Here is a 26,701-nt window from a genome sequence, read left to right on the forward strand (position 1 = left end):
GTGCAGTAAACCCTGATGAAGACTGTATATATACTGGTGACCTGCAGTGTTAACAGTAAACCCTGATGAAGACTGTATATATACTGGTGCAGTGTTTAACAGTAAACCCTGATGAAGACTGTATATATACTGGTGCAGTAAACCCTGATGAAGACTGTATATATACATACTGGTGCAGTGTTTAACAGTAAACCCTGATGAAGACTGTATATTACTGGTGCAGTGTTTAACAGTAAACCCTGATGAAGACTGTATATATACTGGTGCAGTGTTTAACAGTAAACCCTGATGAAGACTGTATATATACACTGGTGCAGTAAACCCTGATGAAGACTGTATATATACTGGTGCAGTAAACCCTGATGAAGACTGTATATATACTGGTGCAGTGTTTAACAGTAAACCCTGATGAAGACTGTATACATACCGGTGCAGTGTTTAACAGTAAACCCTGATGAAGACTGTATATTACTGGTGCAGTGTTTAACAGTAAACCCTGATGAAGACTGTATATATACTGGTGCAGTGTTTAACAGTAAACCCTGATGAAGACTGTATATATACTGGTGCAGTGTTTAACAGTAAACCCTGATGAAGACTGTATACATACCGGTGCAGTGTTTAACAGTAAACCCTGATGAAGACTGTATATATACTGGTGCAGTGTTTAACAGTAAACCCTGATGAAGACTGTATATATACTGGTGCAGTGTTTAACAGTAAACCCTGATGAAGACTGTATATATATACTGGTGCAGTAAACCCTGATGAAGACTGTATATATAGTGGTGCAGTAAACCCTGATGAAGACTGTATATTACTGGTGCAGTGTTTAACAGTAAACCCTGATGAAGACTGTATATATAGTGGTGCAGTAAACCCTGATGAAGACTGTATATTACTGGTGCAGTGTTTAACAGTAAACCCTGATGAAGACTGTATATATACTGGTGAAGTAAACCCTGATGAAGACTGTATATATACTGGTGCAGTGTTTAACAGTAAACGATGATGAAGACTGTATATTACTGGTGCAGTGTTAACAGTAAACCCTGATGAAGACTGTATATATACTGGTGCAGTGTTTAACAGTAAACCCTGATGAAGACTGTATATATACTGGTGCAGTGTTTAACAGTAAACCCTGATGAAGACTGTATATATACTGGTGCAGTGTTAACAGTAAACCCTGATGAAGACTGTATATATATACTGGTGCAGTGTTTAACAGTAAACCCTGATGAAGACTGTATATATACTGGTGCAGTAAACCCTGATGAAGACTGTATATATATACTGGTGCAGTAAACCCTGATGAAGACTGTATATATACTGGTGAAGTGTTTAACAGTAAACCCTGATGAAGACTGTATATATACTGGTGCAGTGTTAACAGTAAACCCTGATGAAGACTGTATATATACTGGTGCAGTGTTTAACAGTAAACCCCGATGAAGACTGTATATATACTGGTGCAGTGTTTAACAGTAAACCCTGATGAAGACTGTATATATACACTTGTGCAGTGTTTAACAGTAAACCCTGATGAAGACTGTATACATACTGGTGCAGTGTTTAACAGTAAACCCTGATGAAGACTGTATATATATACTGGTGCAGTGTTTAACAGTAAACCCTGATGAAGACTGTATATATACTGGTGCAGTAAACCCTGATGAAGACTGTATATATATACTGGTGCAGTAAACCCTGATGAAGACTGTATATATACTGGTGCAGTAAACCCTGATGAAGACTGTATATATATACTGGTGCAGTGTTTAACAGTAAACCCTGATGAAGACTGTATATATACTGGTGCAGTGTTTACAGTAAACCCTGATGAAGACTGTATATATAGTGGTGCAGTAAACCCTGATGAAGACTGTATATATACATACTGGTGCAGTGTTTAACAGTAAACCCTGATGAAGACTGTATATATACATACTGGTGCAGTGTTTAACAGTAAACCCTGATGAAGACTGTATATATAGTGGTGCAGTAAACCCTGATGAAGACTGTATATTACTGGTGCAGTGTTTAACAGTAAACCCTGATGAAGACTGTATATATACTGGTGCAGTAAACCCTGATGAAGACTGTATATATACTGGTGCAGTAAACCCTGATGAAGACTGTATATATACTGGTGCAGTGTTTAACAGTAAACCCTGATGAAGACTGTATACATACACTGGTGCAGTAAACCCTGATGAAGACTGTATACATACTGGTGCAGTAAACCCTGATGAAGACTGTATATATACTGGTGCAGTGTTTAACAGTAAACCCTGATGAAGACTGTATATATACTGGTGCAGTGAACCCTGATGAAGACTGTATACATACTGGTGCAGTAAACCCTGATGAAGACTGTATATACACTGGTGCAGTGTTTACAGTAAACCCTGATGAAGACTGTATATTACTGGTGCAGTGTTTAACAGTAAACCCTGATGAAGACTGTATATATACTGGTGCAGTGTTAACAGTAAACCCTGATGAAGACTGTATATATACTGGTGCAGTAAACCCTGATGAAGACTGTATATATATACTGGTGCAGTAAACCCTGATGAAGACTGTATATACACTGGTGCAGTGTTTACAGTAAACCCTGATGAAGACTGTATATTACTGGTGCAGTGTTTAACAGTAAACCCTGATGAAGACTGTATATATACTGGTGCAGTGTTTAACAGTAAACCCTGATGAAGACTGTATATATACTGGTGCAGTGTTTAACAGTAAACCCTGATGAAGACTGTATACATACCGGTGCAGTGTTTAACAGTAAACCCTGATGAAGACTGTATATATACTGGTGCAGTGTTTAACAGTAAACCCTGATGAAGACTGTATACATACCGGTGCAGTGTTTAACAGTAAACCCTGATGAAGACTGTATATATACTGGTGCAGTGTTTAACAGTAAACCCTGATGAAGACTGTATATATAGTGGTGCAGTAAACCCTGATGAAGACTGTATATATACTGGTGCAGTAAACCCTGATGAAGACTGTATATTACTGGTGCAGTGTTTAACAGTAAACCCTGATGAAGACTGTATATATACTGGTGCAGTAAACCCTGATGAAGACTGTATATATACTGGTGACCTGCAGTGTTAACAGTAAACCCTGATGAAGACTGTATATATACTGGTGCAGTGTTTAACAGTAAACCCTGATGAAGACTGTATATATACTGGTGCAGTAAACCCTGATGAAGACTGTATATATACATACTGGTGCAGTGTTTAACAGTAAACCCTGATGAAGACTGTATATATACTGGTGCAGTAAACCCTGATGAAGACTGTATATATACATACTGGTGCAGTGTTTAACAGTAAACCCTGATGAAGACTGTATATTACTGGTGCAGTGTTTAACAGTAAACCCTGATGAAGACTGTATATATAGTGGTGCAGTAAACCCTGATGAAGACTGTATATATACTGGTGCAGTAAACCCTGATGAAGACTGTATATTACTGGTGCAGTGTTTAACAGTAAACCCTGATGAAGACTGTATATATACTGGTGCAGTAAACCCTGATGAAGACTGTATATATACTGGTGACCTGCAGTGTTAACAGTAAACCCTGATGAAGACTGTATATATACTGGTGCAGTGTTTAACAGTAAACCCTGATGAAGACTGTATATATACTGGTGCAGTAAACCCTGATGAAGACTGTATATATACATACTGGTGCAGTGTTTAACAGTAAACCCTGATGAAGACTGTATATATACTGGTGCAGTAAACCCTGATGAAGACTGTATATATACATACTGGTGCAGTGTTTAACAGTAAACCCTGATGAAGACTGTATATTACTGGTGCAGTGTTTAACAGTAAACCCTGATGAAGACTGTATATATACTGGTGCAGTGTTTAACAGTAAACCCTGATGAAGACTGTATATATACACTGGTGCAGTAAACCCTGATGAAGACTGTATATATACTGGTGCAGTAAACCCTGACGAAGACTGTATATATACTGGTGCAGTGTTAACAGTAAACCCTGATGAAGACTGTATATATACTGGTGCAGTGTTTAACAGTAAACCCTGATGAAGACTGTATATATACTGGTGCAGTGTTAACAGTAAACCCTGATGAAGACTGTATATATATACTGGTGCAGTGTTTAACAGTAAACCCTGATGAAGACTGTATATATACTGGTGCAGTAAACCCTGATGAAGACTGTATATATATACTGGTGCAGTAAACCCTGATGAAGACTGTATATATACTGGTGAAGTGTTTAACAGTAAACCCTGATGAAGACTGTATATATACTGGTGCAGTGTTAACAGTAAACCCTGATGAAGACTGTATATATACTGGTGCAGTGTTTAACAGTAAACCCCGATGAAGACTGTATATATACTGGTGCAGTGTTTAACAGTAAACCCTGATGAAGACTGTATATATACACTTGTGCAGTGTTTAACAGTAAACCCTGATGAAGACTGTATACATACTGGTGCAGTGTTTAACAGTAAACCCTGATGAAGACTGTATATATATACTGGTGCAGTGTTTAACAGTAAACCCTGATGAAGACTGTATATATACTGGTGCAGTAAACCCTGATGAAGACTGTATATATATACTGGTGCAGTAAACCCTGATGAAGACTGTATATATACTGGTGCAGTAAACCCTGATGAAGACTGTATATATACTGGTGCAGTAAACCCTGATGAAGACTGTATATATATACTGGTGCAGTGTTTAACAGTAAACCCTGATGAAGACTGTATATATACTGGTGCAGTGTTTACAGTAAACCCTGATGAAGACTGTATATATAGTGGTGCAGTAAACCCTGATGAAGACTGTATATATACATACTGGTGCAGTGTTTAACAGTAAACCCTGATGAAGACTGTATATTACTGGTGCAGTGTTTAACAGTAAACCCTGATGAAGACTGTATATATACTGGTGCAGTAAACCCTGATGAAGACTGTATATTACTGGTGCAGTGTTTAACAGTAAACCCTGATGAAGACTGTATATATACTGGTGCAGTAAACCCTGATGAAGACTGTATATATACTGGTGCAGTAAACCCTGATGAAGACTGTATATATACTGGTGCAGTGTTTAACAGTAAACCCTGATGAAGACTGTATACATACACTGGTGCAGTAAACCCTGATGAAGACTGTATACATACTGGTGCAGTAAACCCTGATGAAGACTGTATATATACTGGTGCAGTGTTTAACAGTAAACCCTGATGAAGACTGTATATATACTGGTGCAGTGAACCCTGATGAAGACTGTATACATACTGGTGCAGTAAACCCTGATGAAGACTGTATATATACTGGTGCAGTGAACCCTGATGAAGACTGTATACATACTGGTGCAGTAAACCCTGATGAAGACTGTATATATACTGGTGCAGTAAACCCTGATGAAGACTGTATACATACTGGTGCAGTGTTTAACAGTAAACCCTGATGAAGACTGTATATATAGTGGTGCAGTGTTAACAGTAAACCCTGATGAAGACTGTATATATACTGGTGCAGTGTTAACAGTAAACCCTGATGAAGACTGTATATATACTGGTGCAGTAAACCCTGATGAAGACTGTATATATATACTGGTGCAGTAAACCCTGATGAAGACTGTATATACACTGGTGCAGTGTTTACAGTAAACCCTGATGAAGACTGTATATTACTGGTGCAGTGTTTAACAGTAAACCCTGATGAAGACTGTATATATACTGGTGCAGTGTTTAACAGTAAACCCTGATGAAGACTGTATATATACTGGTGCAGTGTTTAACAGTAAACCCTGATGAAGACTGTATACATACCGGTGCAGTGTTTAACAGTAAACCCTGATGAAGACTGTATATATACTGGTGCAGTGTTTAACAGTAAACCCTGATGAAGACTGTATACATACCGGTGCAGTGTTTAACAGTAAACCCTGATGAAGACTGTATATATACTGGTGCAGTGTTTAACAGTAAACCCTGATGAAGACTGTATATATAGTAGTGCAGTAAACCCTGATGAAGACTGTATATATACTGGTGCAGTAAACCCTGATGAAGACTGTATATTACTGGTGCAGTGTTTAACAGTAAACCCTGATGAAGACTGTATATATACTGGTGCAGTAAACCCTGATGAAGACTGTATATATACTGGTGACCTGCAGTGTTAACAGTAAACCCTGATGAAGACTGTATATATACTGGTGCAGTGTTTAACAGTAAACCCTGATGAAGACTGTATATATACTGGTGCAGTAAACCCTGATGAAGACTGTATATATACATACTGGTGCAGTGTTTAACAGTAAACCCTGATGAAGACTGTATATTACTGGTGCAGTGTTTAACAGTAAACCCTGATGAAGACTGTATATATACTGGTGCAGTGTTTAACAGTAAACCCTGATGAAGACTGTATATATACACTGGTGCAGTAAACCCTGATGAAGACTGTATATATACTGGTGCAGTAAACCCTGATGAAGACTGTATATATACTGGTGCAGTGTTTAACAGTAAACCCTGATGAAGACTGTATACATACCGGTGCAGTGTTTAACAGTAAACCCTGATGAAGACTGTATATTACTGGTGCAGTGTTTAACAGTAAACCCTGATGAAGACTGTATATATACTGGTGCAGTGTTTAACAGTAAACCCTGATGAAGACTGTATATATACTGGTGCAGTGTTTAACAGTAAACCCTGATGAAGACTGTATACATACCGGTGCAGTGTTTAACAGTAAACCCTGATGAAGACTGTATATATACTGGTGCAGTGTTTAACAGTAAACCCTGATGAAGACTGTATATATACTGGTGCAGTGTTTAACAGTAAACCCTGATGAAGACTGTATATATATACTGGTGCAGTAAACCCTGATGAAGACTGTATATATAGTGGTGCAGTAAACCCTGATGAAGACTGTATATTACTGGTGCAGTGTTTAACAGTAAACCCTGATGAAGACTGTATATATAGTGGTGCAGTAAACCCTGATGAAGACTGTATATTACTGGTGCAGTGTTTAACAGTAAACCCTGATGAAGACTGTATATATACTGGTGAAGTAAACCCTGATGAAGACTGTATATATACTGGTGCAGTGTTTAACAGTAAACGATGATGAAGACTGTATATTACTGGTGCAGTGTTAACAGTAAACCCTGATGAAGACTGTATATATACTGGTGCAGTGTTTAACAGTAAACCCTGATGAAGACTGTATATATACTGGTGCAGTGTTTAACAGTAAACCCTGATGAAGACTGTATATATACTGGTGCAGTGTTAACAGTAAACCCTGATGAAGACTGTATATATATACTGGTGCAGTGTTTAACAGTAAACCCTGATGAAGACTGTATATATACTGGTGCAGTAAACCCTGATGAAGACTGTATATATATACTGGTGCAGTAAACCCTGATGAAGACTGTATATATACTGGTGAAGTGTTTAACAGTAAACCCTGATGAAGACTGTATATATACTGGTGCAGTGTTAACAGTAAACCCTGATGAAGACTGTATATATACTGGTGCAGTGTTTAACAGTAAACCCCGATGAAGACTGTATATATACTGGTGCAGTGTTTAACAGTAAACCCTGATGAAGACTGTATATATACACTTGTGCAGTGTTTAACAGTAAACCCTGATGAAGACTGTATACATACTGGTGCAGTGTTTAACAGTAAACCCTGATGAAGACTGTATATATATACTGGTGCAGTGTTTAACAGTAAACCCTGATGAAGACTGTATATATACTGGTGCAGTAAACCCTGATGAAGACTGTATATATATACTGGTGCAGTAAACCCTGATGAAGACTGTATATATACTGGTGCAGTAAACCCTGATGAAGACTGTATATATATACTGGTGCAGTGTTTAACAGTAAACCCTGATGAAGACTGTATATATACTGGTGCAGTGTTTACAGTAAACCCTGATGAAGACTGTATATATAGTGGTGCAGTAAACCCTGATGAAGACTGTATATATACATACTGGTGCAGTGTTTAACAGTAAACCCTGATGAAGACTGTATATATACATACTGGTGCAGTGTTTAACAGTAAACCCTGATGAAGACTGTATATATAGTGGTGCAGTAAACCCTGATGAAGACTGTATATTACTGGTGCAGTGTTTAACAGTAAACCCTGATGAAGACTGTATATATACTGGTGCAGTAAACCCTGATGAAGACTGTATATATACTGGTGCAGTAAACCCTGATGAAGACTGTATATATACTGGTGCAGTGTTTAACAGTAAACCCTGATGAAGACTGTATACATACACTGGTGCAGTAAACCCTGATGAAGACTGTATACATACTGGTGCAGTAAACCCTGATGAAGACTGTATATATACTGGTGCAGTGTTTAACAGTAAACCCTGATGAAGACTGTATATATACTGGTGCAGTGAACCCTGATGAAGACTGTATACATACTGGTGCAGTAAACCCTGATGAAGACTGTATATACACTGGTGCAGTGTTTACAGTAAACCCTGATGAAGACTGTATATTACTGGTGCAGTGTTTAACAGTAAACCCTGATGAAGACTGTATATATACTGGTGCAGTGTTAACAGTAAACCCTGATGAAGACTGTATATATACTGGTGCAGTAAACCCTGATGAAGACTGTATATATATACTGGTGCAGTAAACCCTGATGAAGACTGTATATACACTGGTGCAGTGTTTACAGTAAACCCTGATGAAGACTGTATATTACTGGTGCAGTGTTTAACAGTAAACCCTGATGAAGACTGTATATATACTGGTGCAGTGTTTAACAGTAAACCCTGATGAAGACTGTATATATACTGGTGCAGTGTTTAACAGTAAACCCTGATGAAGACTGTATACATACCGGTGCAGTGTTTAACAGTAAACCCTGATGAAGACTGTATATATACTGGTGCAGTGTTTAACAGTAAACCCTGATGAAGACTGTATACATACCGGTGCAGTGTTTAACAGTAAACCCTGATGAAGACTGTATATATACTGGTGCAGTGTTTAACAGTAAACCCTGATGAAGACTGTATATATAGTGGTGCAGTAAACCCTGATGAAGACTGTATATATACTGGTGCAGTAAACCCTGATGAAGACTGTATATTACTGGTGCAGTGTTTAACAGTAAACCCTGATGAAGACTGTATATATACTGGTGCAGTAAACCCTGATGAAGACTGTATATATACTGGTGACCTGCAGTGTTAACAGTAAACCCTGATGAAGACTGTATATATACTGGTGCAGTGTTTAACAGTAAACCCTGATGAAGACTGTATATATACTGGTGCAGTAAACCCTGATGAAGACTGTATATATACATACTGGTGCAGTGTTTAACAGTAAACCCTGATGAAGACTGTATATATACTGGTGCAGTAAACCCTGATGAAGACTGTATATATACATACTGGTGCAGTGTTTAACAGTAAACCCTGATGAAGACTGTATATTACTGGTGCAGTGTTTAACAGTAAACCCTGATGAAGACTGTATATATAGTGGTGCAGTAAACCCTGATGAAGACTGTATATATACTGGTGCAGTAAACCCTGATGAAGACTGTATATTACTGGTGCAGTGTTTAACAGTAAACCCTGATGAAGACTGTATATATACTGGTGCAGTAAACCCTGATGAAGACTGTATATATACTGGTGACCTGCAGTGTTAACAGTAAACCCTGATGAAGACTGTATATATACTGGTGCAGTGTTTAACAGTAAACCCTGATGAAGACTGTATATATACTGGTGCAGTAAACCCTGATGAAGACTGTATATATACATACTGGTGCAGTGTTTAACAGTAAACCCTGATGAAGACTGTATATATACTGGTGCAGTAAACCCTGATGAAGACTGTATATATACATACTGGTGCAGTGTTTAACAGTAAACCCTGATGAAGACTGTATATTACTGGTGCAGTGTTTAACAGTAAACCCTGATGAAGACTGTATATATACTGGTGCAGTGTTTAACAGTAAACCCTGATGAAGACTGTATATATACACTGGTGCAGTAAACCCTGATGAAGACTGTATATATACTGGTGCAGTAAACCCTGATGAAGACTGTATATATACTGGTGCAGTGTTAACAGTAAACCCTGATGAAGACTGTATATATACTGGTGCAGTGTTTAACAGTAAACCCTGATGAAGACTGTATATATACTGGTGCAGTGTTAACAGTAAACCCTGATGAAGACTGTATATATATACTGGTGCAGTGTTTAACAGTAAACCCTGATGAAGACTGTATATATACTGGTGCAGTAAACCCTGATGAAGACTGTATATATATACTGGTGCAGTAAACCCTGATGAAGACTGTATATATACTGGTGAAGTGTTTAACAGTAAACCCTGATGAAGACTGTATATATACTGGTGCAGTGTTAACAGTAAACCCTGATGAAGACTGTATATATACTGGTGCAGTGTTTAACAGTAAACCCCGATGAAGACTGTATATATACTGGTGCAGTGTTTAACAGTAAACCCTGATGAAGACTGTATATATACACTTGTGCAGTGTTTAACAGTAAACCCTGATGAAGACTGTATACATACTGGTGCAGTGTTTAACAGTAAACCCTGATGAAGACTGTATATATATACTGGTGCAGTGTTTAACAGTAAACCCTGATGAAGACTGTATATATACTGGTGCAGTAAACCCTGATGAAGACTGTATATATATACTGGTGCAGTAAACCCTGATGAAGACTGTATATATACTGGTGCAGTAAACCCTGATGAAGACTGTATATATATACTGGTGCAGTGTTTAACAGTAAACCCTGATGAAGACTGTATATATACTGGTGCAGTGTTTACAGTAAACCCTGATGAAGACTGTATCTATAGTGGTGCAGTAAACCCTGATGAAGACTGTATATATACATACTGGTGCAGTGTTTAACAGTAAACCCTGATGAAGACTGTATATTACTGGTGCAGTGTTTAACAGTAAACCCTGATGAAGACTGTATATATACTGGTGCAGTAAACCCTGATGAAGACTGTATATATACATACTGGTGCAGTGTTTAACAGTAAACCCTGATGAAGACTGTATATATAGTGGTGCAGTAAACCCTGATGAAGACTGTATATTACTGGTGCAGTGTTTAACAGTAAACCCTGATGAAGACTGTATATATACTGGTGCAGTAAACCCTGATGAAGACTGTATATATACTGGTGCAGTAAACCCTGATGAAGACTGTATATATACTGGTGCAGTGTTTAACAGTAAACCCTGATGAAGACTGTATACATACACTGGTGCAGTAAACCCTGATGAAGACTGTATACATACTGGTGCAGTAAACCCTGATGAAGACTGTATATATACTGGTGCAGTGTTTAACAGTAAACCCTGATGAAGACTGTATATATACTGGTGCAGTGAACCCTGATGAAGACTGTATACATACTGGTGCAGTAAACCCTGATGAAGACTGTATATATACTGGTGCAGTGAACCCTGATGAAGACTGTATACATACTGGTGCAGTAAACCCTGATGAAGACTGTATATATACTGGTGCAGTAAACCCTGATGAAGACTGTATACATACTGGTGCAGTGTTTAACAGTAAACCCTGATGAAGACTGTATATATAGTGGTGCAGTGTTAACAGTAAACCCTGATGAAGACTGTATATATACTGGTGCAGTGTTAACAGTAAACCCTGATGAAGACTGTATATATACTGGTGCAGTAAACCCTGATGAAGACTGTATATACACTGGTGCAGTGTTTACAGTAAACCCTGATGAAGACTGTATATTACTGGTGCAGTGTTTAACAGTAAACCCTGATGAAGACTGTATATATACTGGTGCAGTGTTTAACAGTAAACCCTGATGAAGACTGTATATATACTGGTGCAGTGTTTAACAGTAAACCCTGATGAAGACTGTATACATACCGGTGCAGTGTTTAACAGTAAACCCTGATGAAGACTGTATATATACTGGTGCAGTGTTTAACAGTAAACCCTGATGAAGACTGTATACATACCGGTGCAGTGTTTAACAGTAAACCCTGATGAAGACTGTATATATACTGGTGCAGTGTTTAACAGTAAACCCTGATGAAGACTGTATATATAGTGGTGCAGTAAACCCTGATGAAGACTGTATATATACTGGTGCAGTAAACCCTGATGAAGACTGTATATTACTGGTGCAGTGTTTAACAGTAAACCCTGATGAAGACTGTATATATACTGGTGCAGTAAACCCTGATGAAGACTGTATATATACTGGTGACCTGCAGTGTTAACAGTAAACCCTGATGAAGACTGTATATATACTGGTGCAGTGTTTAACAGTAAACCCTGATGAAGACTGTATATATACTGGTGCAGTAAACCCTGATGAAGACTGTATATATACATACTGGTGCAGTGTTTAACAGTAAACCCTGATGAAGACTGTATATTACTGGTGCAGTGTTTAACAGTAAACCCTGATGAAGACTGTATATATACTGGTGCAGTGTTTAACAGTAAACCCTGATGAAGACTGTATATATACACTGGTGCAGTAAACCCTGATGAAGACTGTATATATACTGGTGCAGTAAACCCTGATGAAGACTGTATATATACTGGTGCAGTGTTTAACAGTAAACCCTGATGAAGACTGTATACATACCGGTGCAGTGTTTAACAGTAAACCCTGATGAAGACTGTATATTACTGGTGCAGTGTTTAACAGTAAACCCTGATGAAGACTGTATATATACTGGTGCAGTGTTTAACAGTAAACCCTGATGAAGACTGTATATATACTGGTGCAGTGTTTAACAGTAAACCCTGATGAAGACTGTATACATACCGGTGCAGTGTTTAACAGTAAACCCTGATGAAGACTGTATATATACTGGTGCAGTGTTTAACAGTAAACCCTGATGAAGACTGTATATATACTGGTGCAGTGTTTAACAGTAAACCCTGATGAAGACTGTATATATATACTGGTGCAGTAAACCCTGATGAAGACTGTATATATAGTGGTGCAGTAAACCCTGATGAAGACTGTATATTACTGGTGCAGTGTTTAACAGTAAACCCTGATGAAGACTGTATATATAGTGGTGCAGTAAACCCTGATGAAGACTGTATATTACTGGTGCAGTGTTTAACAGTAAACCCTGATGAAGACTGTATATATACTGGTGAAGTAAACCCTGATGAAGACTGTATATATATACTGGTGCAGTAAACCCTGATGAAGACTGTATATATACTGGTGAAGTGTTTAACAGTAAACCCTGATGAAGACTGTATATATACTGGTGCAGTGTTAACAGTAAACCCTGATGAAGACTGTATATATATACTGGTGCAGTGTTTAACAGTAAACCCTGATGAAGACTGTATATATACTGGTGCAGTAAACCCTGATGAAGACTGTATATATATACTGGTGCAGTAAACCCTGATGAAGACTGTATATATACTGGTGAAGTGTTTAACAGTAAACCCTGATGAAGACTGTATATATACTGGTGCAGTGTTAACAGTAAACCCTGATGAAGACTGTATATATACTGGTGCAGTGTTTAACAGTAAACCCCGATGAAGACTGTATATATACTGGTGCAGTGTTTAACAGTAAACCCTGATGAAGACTGTATATATACACTTGTGCAGTGTTTAACAGTAAACCCTGATGAAGACTGTATACATACTGGTGCAGTGTTTAACAGTAAACCCTGATGAAGACTGTATATATATACTGGTGCAGTGTTTAACAGTAAACCCTGATGAAGACTGTATATATACTGGTGCAGTAAACCCTGATGAAGACTGTATATATATACTGGTGCAGTAAACCCTGATGAAGACTGTATATATACTGGTGCAGTAAACCCTGATGAAGACTGTATATATATACTGGTGCAGTGTTTAACAGTAAACCCTGATGAAGACTGTATATATACTGGTGCAGTGTTTACAGTAAACCCTGATGAAGACTGTATATATAGTGGTGCAGTAAACCCTGATGAAGACTGTATATATACATACTGGTGCAGTGTTTAACAGTAAACCCTGATGAAGACTGTATATATACATACTGGTGCAGTGTTTAACAGTAAACCCTGATGAAGACTGTATATATAGTGGTGCAGTAAACCCTGATGAAGACTGTATATTACTGGTGCAGTGTTTAACAGTAAACCCTGATGAAGACTGTATATATACTGGTGCAGTAAACCCTGATGAAGACTGTATATATACTGGTGCAGTAAACCCTGATGAAGACTGTATATATACTGGTGCAGTGTTTAACAGTAAACCCTGATGAAGACTGTATACATACACTGGTGCAGTAAACCCTGATGAAGACTGTATACATACTGGTGCAGTAAACCCTGATGAAGACTGTATATATACTGGTGCAGTGTTTAACAGTAAACCCTGATGAAGACTGTATATATACTGGTGCAGTGAACCCTGATGAAGACTGTATACATACTGGTGCAGTAAACCCTGATGAAGACTGTATATATACACTGGTGCAGTGAACCCTGATGAAGACTGTATACATACTGGTGCAGTAAACCCTGATGAAGACTGTATATATACTGGTGCAGTAAACCCTGATGAAGACTGTATATATACTGGTGCAGTGTTAACAGTAAACCCTGATGAAGACTGTATATATACTGGTGCAGTAAACCCTGATGAAGACTGTATATATATACTGGTGCAGTAAACCCTGATGAAGACTGTATATACACTGGTGCAGTGTTTACAGTAAACCCTGATGAAGACTGTATATTACTGGTGCAGTGTTTAACAGTAAACCCTGATGAAGACTGTATATATACTGGTGCAGTGTTTAACAGTAAACCCTGATGAAGACTGTATATATACTGGTGCAGTGTTTAACAGTAAACCCTGATGAAGACTGTATACATACCGGTGCAGTGTTTAACAGTAAACCCTGATGAAGACTGTATATATACTGGTGCAGTGTTTAACAGTAAACCCTGATGAAGACTGTATACATACCGGTGCAGTGTTTAACAGTAAACCCTGATGAAGACTGTATATATACTGGTGCAGTGTTTAACAGTAAACCCTGATGAAGACTGTATATATAGTGGTGCAGTAAACCCTGATGAAGACTGTATATATACTGGTGCAGTAAACCCTGATGAAGACTGTATATTACTGGTGCAGTGTTTAACAGTAAACCCTGATGAAGACTGTATATATACTGGTGCAGTAAACCCTGATGAAGACTGTATATATACTGGTGCAGTGTTTAACAGTAAACCCTGATGAAGACTGTATATATACTGGTGACCTGCAGTGTTAACAGTAAACCCTGATGAAGACTGTATATATACTGGTGCAGTGTTTAACAGTAAACCCTGATGAAGACTGTATATATACTGGTGCAGTAAACCCTGATGAAGACTGTATATATACATACTGGTGCAGTGTTTAACAGTAAACCCTGATGAAGACTGTATATATACTGGTGCAGTAAACCCTGATGAAGACTGTATATATACATTCTGGTGCAGTGTTTAACAGTAAACCCTGATGAAGACTGTATATTACTGGTGCAGTGTTTAACAGTAAACCCTGATGAAGACTGTATATATACTGGTGCAGTGTTTAACAGTAAACCCTGATGAAGACTGTATATATACACTGGTGCAGTAAACCCTGATGAAGACTGTATATATACTGGTGCAGTAAACCCTGATGAAGACTGTATATATACTGGTGCAGTGTTTAATAGTAAACCCTGATGAAGACTGTATACATACCGGTGCAGTGTTTAACAGTAAACCCTGATGAAGACTGTATATTACTGGTGCAGTGTTTAACAGTAAACCCTGATGAAGACTGTATATATACTGGTGCAGTGTTTAACAGTAAACCCTGATGAAGACTGTATATATACTGGTGCAGTGTTTAACAGTAAACCCTGATGAAGACTGTATATATACTGGTGCAGTGTTTAACAGTAAACCCTGATGAAGACTGTATATATATACTGTTGCAGTAAACCCTGATGAAGACTGTATATATAGTGGTGCAGTAAACCCTGATGAAGACTGTATATTACTGGTGCAGTGTTTAACAGTAAACCCTGATGAAGACTGTATATATACTGGTGCAGTAAACCCTGATGAAGACTGTATATATACTGGTGCAGTGTTTAACAGTAAACCCTGATGAAGACTGTATATATACTGGTGCAGTAAACCCTGATGAAGACTGTATATATACTGGTGCAGTGTTTAACAGTAAACCCTGATGAAGACTGTATATTACTGGTGCAGTGTTAACAGTAAACCCTGATGAAGACTGTATATATACTGGTGCAGTGTTTAACAGTAAACCCTGATGAAGACTGTATATATACTGGTGCAGTGTTTAACAGTAAACCCTGATGAAGACTGTATATATACTGGTGCAGTGTTAACCGTAAACCCTGATGAAGACTGTATATATACTGGTGCAGTGTTTAACAGTAAACCCTGATGAAGACTGTATATTACTGGTGCAGTGTTAACAGTAAACCCTGATGAAGACTGTATATATACACTTGTGCAGTGTTTAACAGTAAACCCTGATGAAGACTGTATATATACTGGCGCAGTGTTTAACAGTAAACCCTGATGAAGACTGTATACATACTGGTGCAGTGTTTAACAGTAAACCCTGATGAAGACTGTATACATACTGGTGCAGTGTTTAACAGAAAACCCTGATGAAGACTGTATATATATACTGGTGCAGTGTTTAACAGTAAACCCTGATGAAGACTGTATATATACTGGTGCAGTAAACCCTGATGAAGACTGTATATATATACTGGTGCAGTAAACCCTGATGAAGACTGTATATATACTGGTGCAGTAAACCCTGATGAAGACTGTATATATATACTGGTGCAGTGTTTACAGTAAACCCTGATGAAGACTGTATATATAGTGGTGCAGTAAACCCTGATGAAGACTGTATATATACTGGTGCAGTGTTTAACAGTAAACCCTGATGAAGACTGTATACATACTGGTGCAGTGTTTAACAGTAAACCCTGATGAAGACTGTATATATAGTGGTGCAGTAAACCCTGATGAAGACTGTATATTACTGGTGCAGTGTTTAACAGTAAACCCTGATGAAGACTGTATATATACTGGTGCAGTAAACCCTGATGAAGACTGTATATATACTGGTGAAGTAAACCCTGATGAAGACTGTATATATACTGGTGCAGTGTTTAACAGTAAACCCTGATGAAGACTGTATACATACACTGGTGCAGTAAACCCTGATGAAGACTGTATATATACTGGTGCAGTGAACCCTGATGAAGACTGTATACATACTGGTGCAGTAAACCCTGATGAAGACTGTATATATACTGGTGCAGTGAACCCTGATGAAGACTGTATACATACTGGTGCAGTAAACCCTGATGAAGACTGTATATATACTGGTGCAGTAAACCCTGATGAAGACTGTATACATACTGGTGCAGTGTTTAACAGTAAACCCTGATGAAGACTGTATATATAGTGGTGCAGTAAACCCTGATGAAGACTGTATACATACTGGTGCAGTGTTTAACAGTAAACCCTGATGAAGACTGTATATATACTGGTGCAGTAAACCCTGATGAAGACTGTATATATACTGGTGCAGTAAACCCTGATGAAGACTGTATATATACTGGTGCAGTGTTTAACAGTAAACCCTGATGAAGACTGTATATATACTGGTGCAGTGTTAACAGTAAACCCTGATGAAGACTGTATATATATACTGGTGCAGTGTTTAACAGTAAACCCTGATGAAGACTGTATATATACTGGTGCAGTAAACCCTGATGAAGACTGTATATATATACTGGTGCAGTAAACCCTGATGAAGACTGTATATATACTGGTGAAGTGTTTAACAGTAAACCCTGATGAAGACTGTATATATACTGGTGCAGTGTTAACAGTAAACCCTGATGAAGACTGTATATATACTGGTGCAGTGTTTAACAGTAAACCCTGATGAAGACTGTATATATACTGGTGCAGTGTTTAACAGTAAACCCTGATGAAGACTGTATATATACACTTGTGCAGTGTTTAACAGTAAACCCTGATGAAGACTGTATACATACTGGTGCAGTGTTTAACAGTAAACCCTGATGAAGACTGTATATATATACTGGTGCAGTGTTTAACAGTAAACCCTGATGAAGACTGTATATATACTGGTGCAGTAAACCCTGATGAAGACTGTATATATATACTGGTGCAGTAAACCCTGATGAAGACTGTATATATACTGGTGCAGTAAACCCTGATGAAGACTGTATATATACTGGTGCAGTGTTTACAGTAAACCCTGATGAAGACTGTATATATAGTGGTGCAGTAAACCCTGATGAAGACTGTATATATACATACTGGTGCAGTGTTTAACAGTAAACCCTGATGAAGACTGTATATATACATACTGGTGCAGTGTTTAACAGTAAACCCTGATGAAGACTGTATATATAGTGGTGCAGTAAACCCTGATGAAGACTGTATATTACTGGTGCAGTGTTTAACAGTAAACCCTGATGAAGACTGTATACATACACTGGTGCAGTAAACCCTGATGAAGACTGTATACATACTGGTGCAGTAAACCCTGATGAAGACTGTATATATACTGGTGCAGTGTTTAACAGTAAACCCTGATGAAGACTGTATATATACTGGTGCAGTGAACCCTGATGAAGACTGTATACATACTGGTGCAGTAAACCCTGATGAAGACTGTATATATACTGGTGCAGTGAACCCTGATGAAGACTGTAGACATACTGGTGCAGTAAACCCTGATGAAGACTGTATATATACTGGTGCAGTAAACCCTGATGAAGACTGTATACATACTGGTGCAGTGTTTAACAGTAAACCCTGATGAAGACTGTATATATAGTGGTGCAGTGTTAACAGTAAACCCTGATGAAGACTGTATATATACTGGTGCAGTGTTAACAGTAAACCCTGATGAAGACTGTATATATACTGGTGCAGTAAACCCTGATGAAGACTGTATATATATACTGGTGCAGTAAACCCTGATGAAGACTGTATATACACTGGTGCAGTGTTTACAGTAAACCCTGATGAAGACTGTATATTACTGGTGCAGTGTTTAACAGTAAACCCTGATGAAGACTGTATATATACTGGTGCAGTGTTTAACAGTAAACCCCGATGAAGACTGTATATATACTGGTGCAGTGTTTAACAGTAAACCCTGATGAAGACTGTATACATACCGGTGCAGTGTTTAACAGTAAACCCTGATGAAGACTGTATATATACTGGTGCAGTGTTTAACAGTAAACCCTGATGAAGACTGTATACATACCGGTGCAGTGTTTAACAGTAAACCCTGATGAAGACTGTATATATACTGGTGCAGTGTTTAACAGTAAACCCTGATGAAGACTGTATATATAGTGGTGCAGTAAACCCTGATGAAGACTGTATATATACTGGTGCAGTAAACCCTGATGAAGACTGTATATTACTGGTGCAGTGTTTAACAGTAAACCCTGATGAAGACTGTATATATACTGGTGCAGTGTTTAACAGTAAACCCTGATGAAGACTGTATATATACTGGTGACCTGCAGTGTTAACAGTAAACCCTGATGAAGACTGTATATATACTGGTGCAGTGTTTAACAGTAAACCCTGATGAAGACTGTATATATACTGGTGCAGTGTTTAACAGTAAACCCTGATGAAGACTGTATATATACTGGTGCAGTAAACCCTGATGAAGACTGTATATATACATACTGGTGCAGTGTTTAACAGTAAACCCTGATGAAGACTGTATATTACTGGTGCAGTGTTTAACAGTAAACCCTGATGAAGACTGTATATATACTGGTGCAGTGTTTAACAGTAAACCCTGATGAAGACTGTATATATACTGGTGCAGTGTTTAACAGTAAACCCTGATGAAGACTGTATACATACCGGTGCAGTGTTTAACAGTAAACCCTGATGAAGACTGTATATATACTGGTGCAGTGTTTAACAGTAAACCCTGATGAAGACTGTATATATACTGGTGCAGTGTTTAACAGTAAACCCTGATGAAGACTGTATATATATACTGGTGCAGTAAACCCTGATGAAGACTGTATATATAGTGGTGCAGTAAACCCTGATGAAGACTGTATATTACTGGTGCAGTGTTTAACAGTAAACCCTGATGAAGACTGTATATATAGTGGTGCAGTAAACCCTGATGAAGACTGTATATTACTGGTGCAGTGTTTAACAGTAAACCCTGATGAAGACTGTATATATACTGGTGCAGTAAACCCTGATGAAGACTGTATATATACTGGTGCAGTGTTTAACAGTAAACCCTGATGAAGACTGTATATATACTGGTGCAGTGTTTAACAGTAAACCCTGATGAAGACTGTATATTACTGGTGCAGTGTTAACAGTAAACCCTGATGAAGACTGTATATATACTGGTGCAGTGTTTAACAGTAAACCCTGATGAAGACTGTATATATACTGGTGCAGTGTTTAACAGTAAACCCTGATGAAGACTGTATATATACTGGTGCAGTGTTAACAGTAAACCCTGATGAAGACTGTATATATACTGGTGCAGTGTTTAACAGTAAACCCTGATGAAGACTGTATATTACTGGTGCAGTGTTAACAGTAAACCCTGATGAAGACTGTATATATACACTTGTGCAGTGTTTAACAGTAAACCCTGATGAAGACTGTATATATACTGGTGCAGTGTTTAACAGTAAACCCTGATGAAGACTGTATACATACTGGTGCAGTGTTTAACAGTAAACCCTGATGAAGACTGTATACATACTGGTGCAGTGTTTAACAGTAAACCCTGATGAAGACTGTATATATATACTGGTACAGTGTTTAACAGTAAACCCTGATGAAGACTGTATATATACTGGTGCAGTAAACCCTGATGAAGACTGTATATATACTGGTGCAGTAAACCCTGATGAAGACTGTATATATATACTGGTGCAGTGTTTAACAGTAAACCCTGATGAAGACTGTATATATACTGGTGCAGTGTTTACAGTAAACCCTGATGAAGACTGTATATATAGTGGTGCAGTAAACCCTGATGAAGACTGTATATATACTGGTGCAGTTTTTAAAAGTAAACCCTGATGAAGACTGTATACATACTGGTGCAGTGTTTAACAGTAAACCCTGATGAAGACTGTATATATACTGGTGCAGTGTTTAACAGTAAACCCTGATGAAGACTGTATATATACATACTGGTGCAGTGTTTAACAGTAAACCCTGATGAAGACTGTATATATAGTGGTGCAGTAAACCCTGATGAAGACTGTATATTACTGGTGCAGTGTTTAACAGTAAACCCTGATGAAGACTGTATATATACTGGTGCAGTGTTAACAGTAAACCCTGATGAAGACTGTATATATACTGGTGCAGTAAACCCTGATGAAGACTGTATATATACTGGTGCAGTAAACCCTGATGAAGACTGTATATATACTGGTGCAGTGTTTAACAGTAAACCCTGATGAAGACTGTATACATACACTGGTGCAGTAAACCCTGATGAAGACTGTATATATACTGGTGCAGTGAACCCTGATGAAGACTGTATACATACTGGTGCAGTAAACCCTGATGAAGACTGTATATATACTGGTGCAGTGAACCCTGATGAAGACTGTATACATACTGGTGCAGTAAACCCTGATGAATACTGTATATATACTGGTGCAGTAAACCCTGATGAAGACTGTATACAAAGTGGTGCAGTGTTTAACAGTAAACCCTGATGAAGACTGTATATATAGTGGTGCAGTAAACCCTGATGAAGACTGTATACATACTGGTGCAGTGTTTAACAGTAAACCCTGATGAAGACTGTATATATACTGGTGCAGTAAACCCTGATGAAGACTGTATATATACTGGTGCAGTAAACCCTGATGAAGACTGTATATATACTGGTGCAGTGTTTAACAGTAAACCCTGATGAAGACTGTATATATACTGGTGCAGTGTTTAACAGTAAACCCTGATGAAGACTGTATATATATACTGGTGCAGTGTTTAACAGTAAACCCTGATGAAGACTGTATATATACTGGTGCAGTGTTTAACAGTAAACCCTGATGAAGACTGTATACATACACTGGTGCAGTAAACCCTGATGAAGACTGTATATATACTGGTGCAGTGAACCCTGATGAAGACTGTATACATACTGGTGCAGTAAACCCTGATGAAGACTGTATATATACTGGTGCAGTGAACCCTGATGAAGACTGTATACATACTGGTGCAGTAAACCCTGATGAATACTGTATATATACTGGTGCAGTAAACCCTGATGAAGACTGTATACATAGTGGTGCAGTGTTTAACAGTAAAAACTGATGAAGACTGTATATATAGTGGTGCAGTAAACCCTGATGAAGACTGTATATTACTGGTGCAGTGTTTAACAGTAAACCCTGATGAAGACTGTATATATACTGGTGCAGTAAACCCTGATGAAGACTGTATACATACTGGTGCAGTGTTTAACAGTAAACCCTGATGAAGACTGTATATATACTGGTGCAGTAAACCCTGATGAAGACTGTATACATACTGGTGCAGTGTTTAACAGTAAACCCTGATGAAGACTGTATATATAGTGGTGCAGTAAACCCTGATGAAGACTGTATACATACTGGTGCAGTGTTTAACAGTAAACCCTGATGAAGACTGTATATATACTGGTGCAGTAAACCCTGATGAAGACTGTATATATACTGGTGCAGTAAACCCTGATGAAGACTGTATATATACTGGTGCAGTGTTTAACAGTAAACCCTGATGAAGACTGTATACATAGTGGTGCAGTGTTTAACAGTAAACCCTGATGAAGACTGTATATATACTGGTGCAGTAAACCCTGATGAAGACTGTATATATACTGGTGCAGTGTTTAACAGTAAACCCTGATGAAGACTGTATATATACTGGTGCAGTGTTTAGCAGTAAACCCTGATGAAGACTGTATATATACTGGTGCAGTGTTTAACAGTAAACCCTGATGAAGACTGTATATATACTGGTGCAGTGTTTAACAGTAAACCCTGATGAAGACTGTATATATACTGGTGCAGTGTTTAACAGTAAACCCTGATGAAGACTGTATATATACTGGTGCAGTGTTTAACAGTAAACCCTGATGAAGACTGTATATTACTGGTGCAGTGTTTAACAGTAAACCCTGATGAAGACTGTATACATACTGGTGCAGTGTTTAACAGTAAACCCTGATGAAGACTGTATACATACTGGTGCAGTGTTTAACAGTAAACCCTGATGAAGACTGTATATATATACTGGTACAGTGTTTAACAGTAAACCCTGATGAAGACTGTATATATACTGGTGCAGTAAACCCTGATGAAGACTGTATATATACTGGTGCAGTAAACCTTGATGAAGACTGTATATATATACTGGTGCAGTGTTTAACAGTAAACCCTGATGAAGACTGTATATATACTGGTGCAGTGTTTACAGTAAACCCTGATGAAGACTGTATATATAGTGGTGCAGTAAACCCTGATGAAGACTGTATATATACTGGTGCAGTGTTTAAAAGTAAACCCTGATGAAGACTGTATACATACTGGTGCAGTGTTTAACAGTAAACCCTGATGAAGACTGTATATATACTGGTGCAGTGTTTAACAGTAAACCCTGATGAAGACTGTATATATACTGGTGCAGTGTTTAACAGTAAACCCTGATGAAGACTGTATATATAGTGGTGCAGTAAACCCTGATGAAGACTGTATATTACTGGTGCAGTGTTTAACAGTAAACCCTGATGAAGACTGTATATATACTGGTGCAGTGTTAACAGTAAACCCTGATGAAGACTGTATATATACTGGTGCAGTAAACCCTGATGAAGACTGTATATATACTGGTGCAGTAAACCCTGATGAAGACTGTATATATACTGGTGCAGTGTTTAACAGTAAACCCTGATGAAGACTGTATACATACACTGGTGCAGTAAACCCTGATGAAGACTGTATATATACTGGTGCAGTGAACCCTGATGAAGACTGTATACATACTGGTGCAGTAAACCCTGATGAAGACTGTATATATATACTGGTGCAGTAAACCCTGATGAAGACTGTATATATACTGGTGCAGTGTTTAACAGTAAACCCTGATGAAGACTGTATACATACACTGGTGCAGTAAACCCTGATGAAGACTGTATATATACTGGTGCAGTGAACCCTGATGAAGACTGTATACATACTGGTGCAGTAAACCCTGATGAAGACTGTATATATACTGGTGCAGTAAACCCTGATGAAGACTGTATACATAGTGGTGCAGTGTTTAACAGTAAACCCTGATGAAGACTGTATATATAGTGGTGCAGTAAACCCTGATGAAGACTGTATACATACTGGTGCAGTGTTTAACAGTAAACCCTGATGAAGACTGTATATATACTGGTGCAGTAAACCCTGATGAAGACTGTATATATACTGGTGCAGTAAACCCTGATGAAGACTGTATATATACTGGTGCAGTAAACCCTGATGAAGACTGTATATATACTGGTGCAGTGTTTAACAGTAAACCCTGATGAAGACTGTATATATACTGGTGCAGTGTTTAACAGTAAACCCTGATGAAGACTGTATATATACTGGTGCAGTGTTTAACAGTAAACCCTGATGAAGACTGTATATATACTGGTGCAGTGTTTAACAGTAAACCCTGATGAAGACTGTATATATACTGGTGCAGTGTTTAACAGTAAACCCTGATGAAGACTGTATATATACTGGTGCAGTGTTTAACGGTAAACCCTGATGAAGACTGTATACATAGTGGTGCAGTAAACCCTGATGAAGACTGTATATATAGTGGTGCAGTAAACCCTGATGAAGACTGTATATTACTGGTGCAGTGTTTAACAGTAAACCCTGATGAAGACTGTATATATACTGGTGCAGTAAACCCTGATGAAGACTGTATACATACTGGTGCAGTGTTTAACAGTAAACCCTGATGAAGACTGTATATTACTGGTGCAGTGTTAACAGTAAACCCTGATGAAGACTGTATACATACTGGTGCAGTGTTTAACAGTAAACCCTGATGAAGACTGTATATATAGTGGTGCAGTAAACCCTGATGAAGACTGTATACATACTGGTGCAGTGTTTAACAGTAAACCCTGATGAAGACTGTATATATACTGGTGCAGTGTTTAACAGTAAACCCTGATGAAGACTGTATACATAGTGGTGCAGTGTTTAACAGTAAACCCTGATGAAGACTGTATACATAGTGGTGCAGTGTTTAACAGTAAACCCTGATGAAGACTGTATATATACTGGTGCAGTAAACCCTGATGAAGACTGTATATATACTGGTGCAGTGTTTAACAGTAAACCCTGATGAAGACTGTATATATACTGGTGCAGTGTTTACAGTAAACCCTGATGAAGACTGTATATATACTGGTGCAGTGTTTAACAGTAAACCCTGATGAAGACTGTATATATACTGGTGCAGTGTTTAACAGTAAACCCTGATGAAGACTGTATATATACTGGTGCAGTGTTTAACAGTAAACCCTGATGAAGACTGTATATATACTGGTGCAGTGTTTAACAGTAAACCCTGATGAAGACTGTATATATACTGGTGCAGTGTTTAACAGTAAACCCTGATGAAGACTGTATATATACTGGTGCAGTGTTTAACAGTAAACCCTGATGATGAAGACTGTATATTACTGGTGACCTGCAGTGTTAACAGTAAACCCTGATGAAGACAGCTTGCTGTGGAAATGTTGGTGAATAAACGACGACATCGGTGCTACCCGTGTCTTCTCCAGGCTACTGCTACGGACAGGCTCCATGACATCACAGCTGAGTGGTAAAAACGAGTGGAAAGAGGGATGTAGAGAGAGGGATGTAGAGAGAGGGATGTAGAGAGAGGGATGTAGAGAGAGAGAGAGAGAGAGGGATGTAGAGAGAGAGAGAGGGATGTAGAGAGAGGGCTTGTAGAGAGAGGGCTTGTAGAGAGAGGGATGTAGAGAGAGGGATGTAGAGAGGGCTGTAGAGAGAGGGATGTAGAGAGAGAGAGGGATGTAGAGAGAGGGATGTAGAGAGAGGGATGTAGAGAGAGGGATGTAGAGAGAGAGAGAGGGATGTAGAGAGAGGGATGTAGAGAGAGAGAGAGAGGGATGTAGAGAGAGGGCTGTAGAGAGAGGTATGTAGAGAGAGGGATGTAGAGAGAGAGAGAACGATGTAGAGAGAGAGAGAGGGATGTAGAGAGAGAGCGCGATGTAGAGAGAGAGAGAGAGAGCGATGTAGAGAGAGAGAGAGAGCGATGTAGAGAGAGGGCTGTAGAGAGAGGGCTGTAGAGAGAGGGCTGTAGAGAGAGGGCTGTAGAGAGAGGGCTGTAGAGAGAGGGCTGTAGAGAGAGGGCTGTAGAGAGAGGGCTGT

At 38.4% G+C, this 26,701-nt stretch overlaps 1 protein-coding gene across 1 annotated transcript in view; it reads right to left on the bottom strand.

The window, feature by feature from the left end:
• The window catches only part of LOC139383006 (ClpB family mitochondrial disaggregase), a 136,999-nt gene that overhangs the window by 49,616 nt on the left and 60,682 nt on the right, over window positions 1-26,701 (bottom strand). The window lies entirely within an intron of this gene.

The sequence above is a fragment of the Oncorhynchus clarkii genome, chromosome 24, assembly GCF_045791955.1.
Source record: "Oncorhynchus clarkii lewisi isolate Uvic-CL-2024 chromosome 24, UVic_Ocla_1.0, whole genome shotgun sequence".
Classification (NCBI taxonomy): Eukaryota; Metazoa; Chordata; class Actinopteri; order Salmoniformes; family Salmonidae; genus Oncorhynchus; species Oncorhynchus clarkii.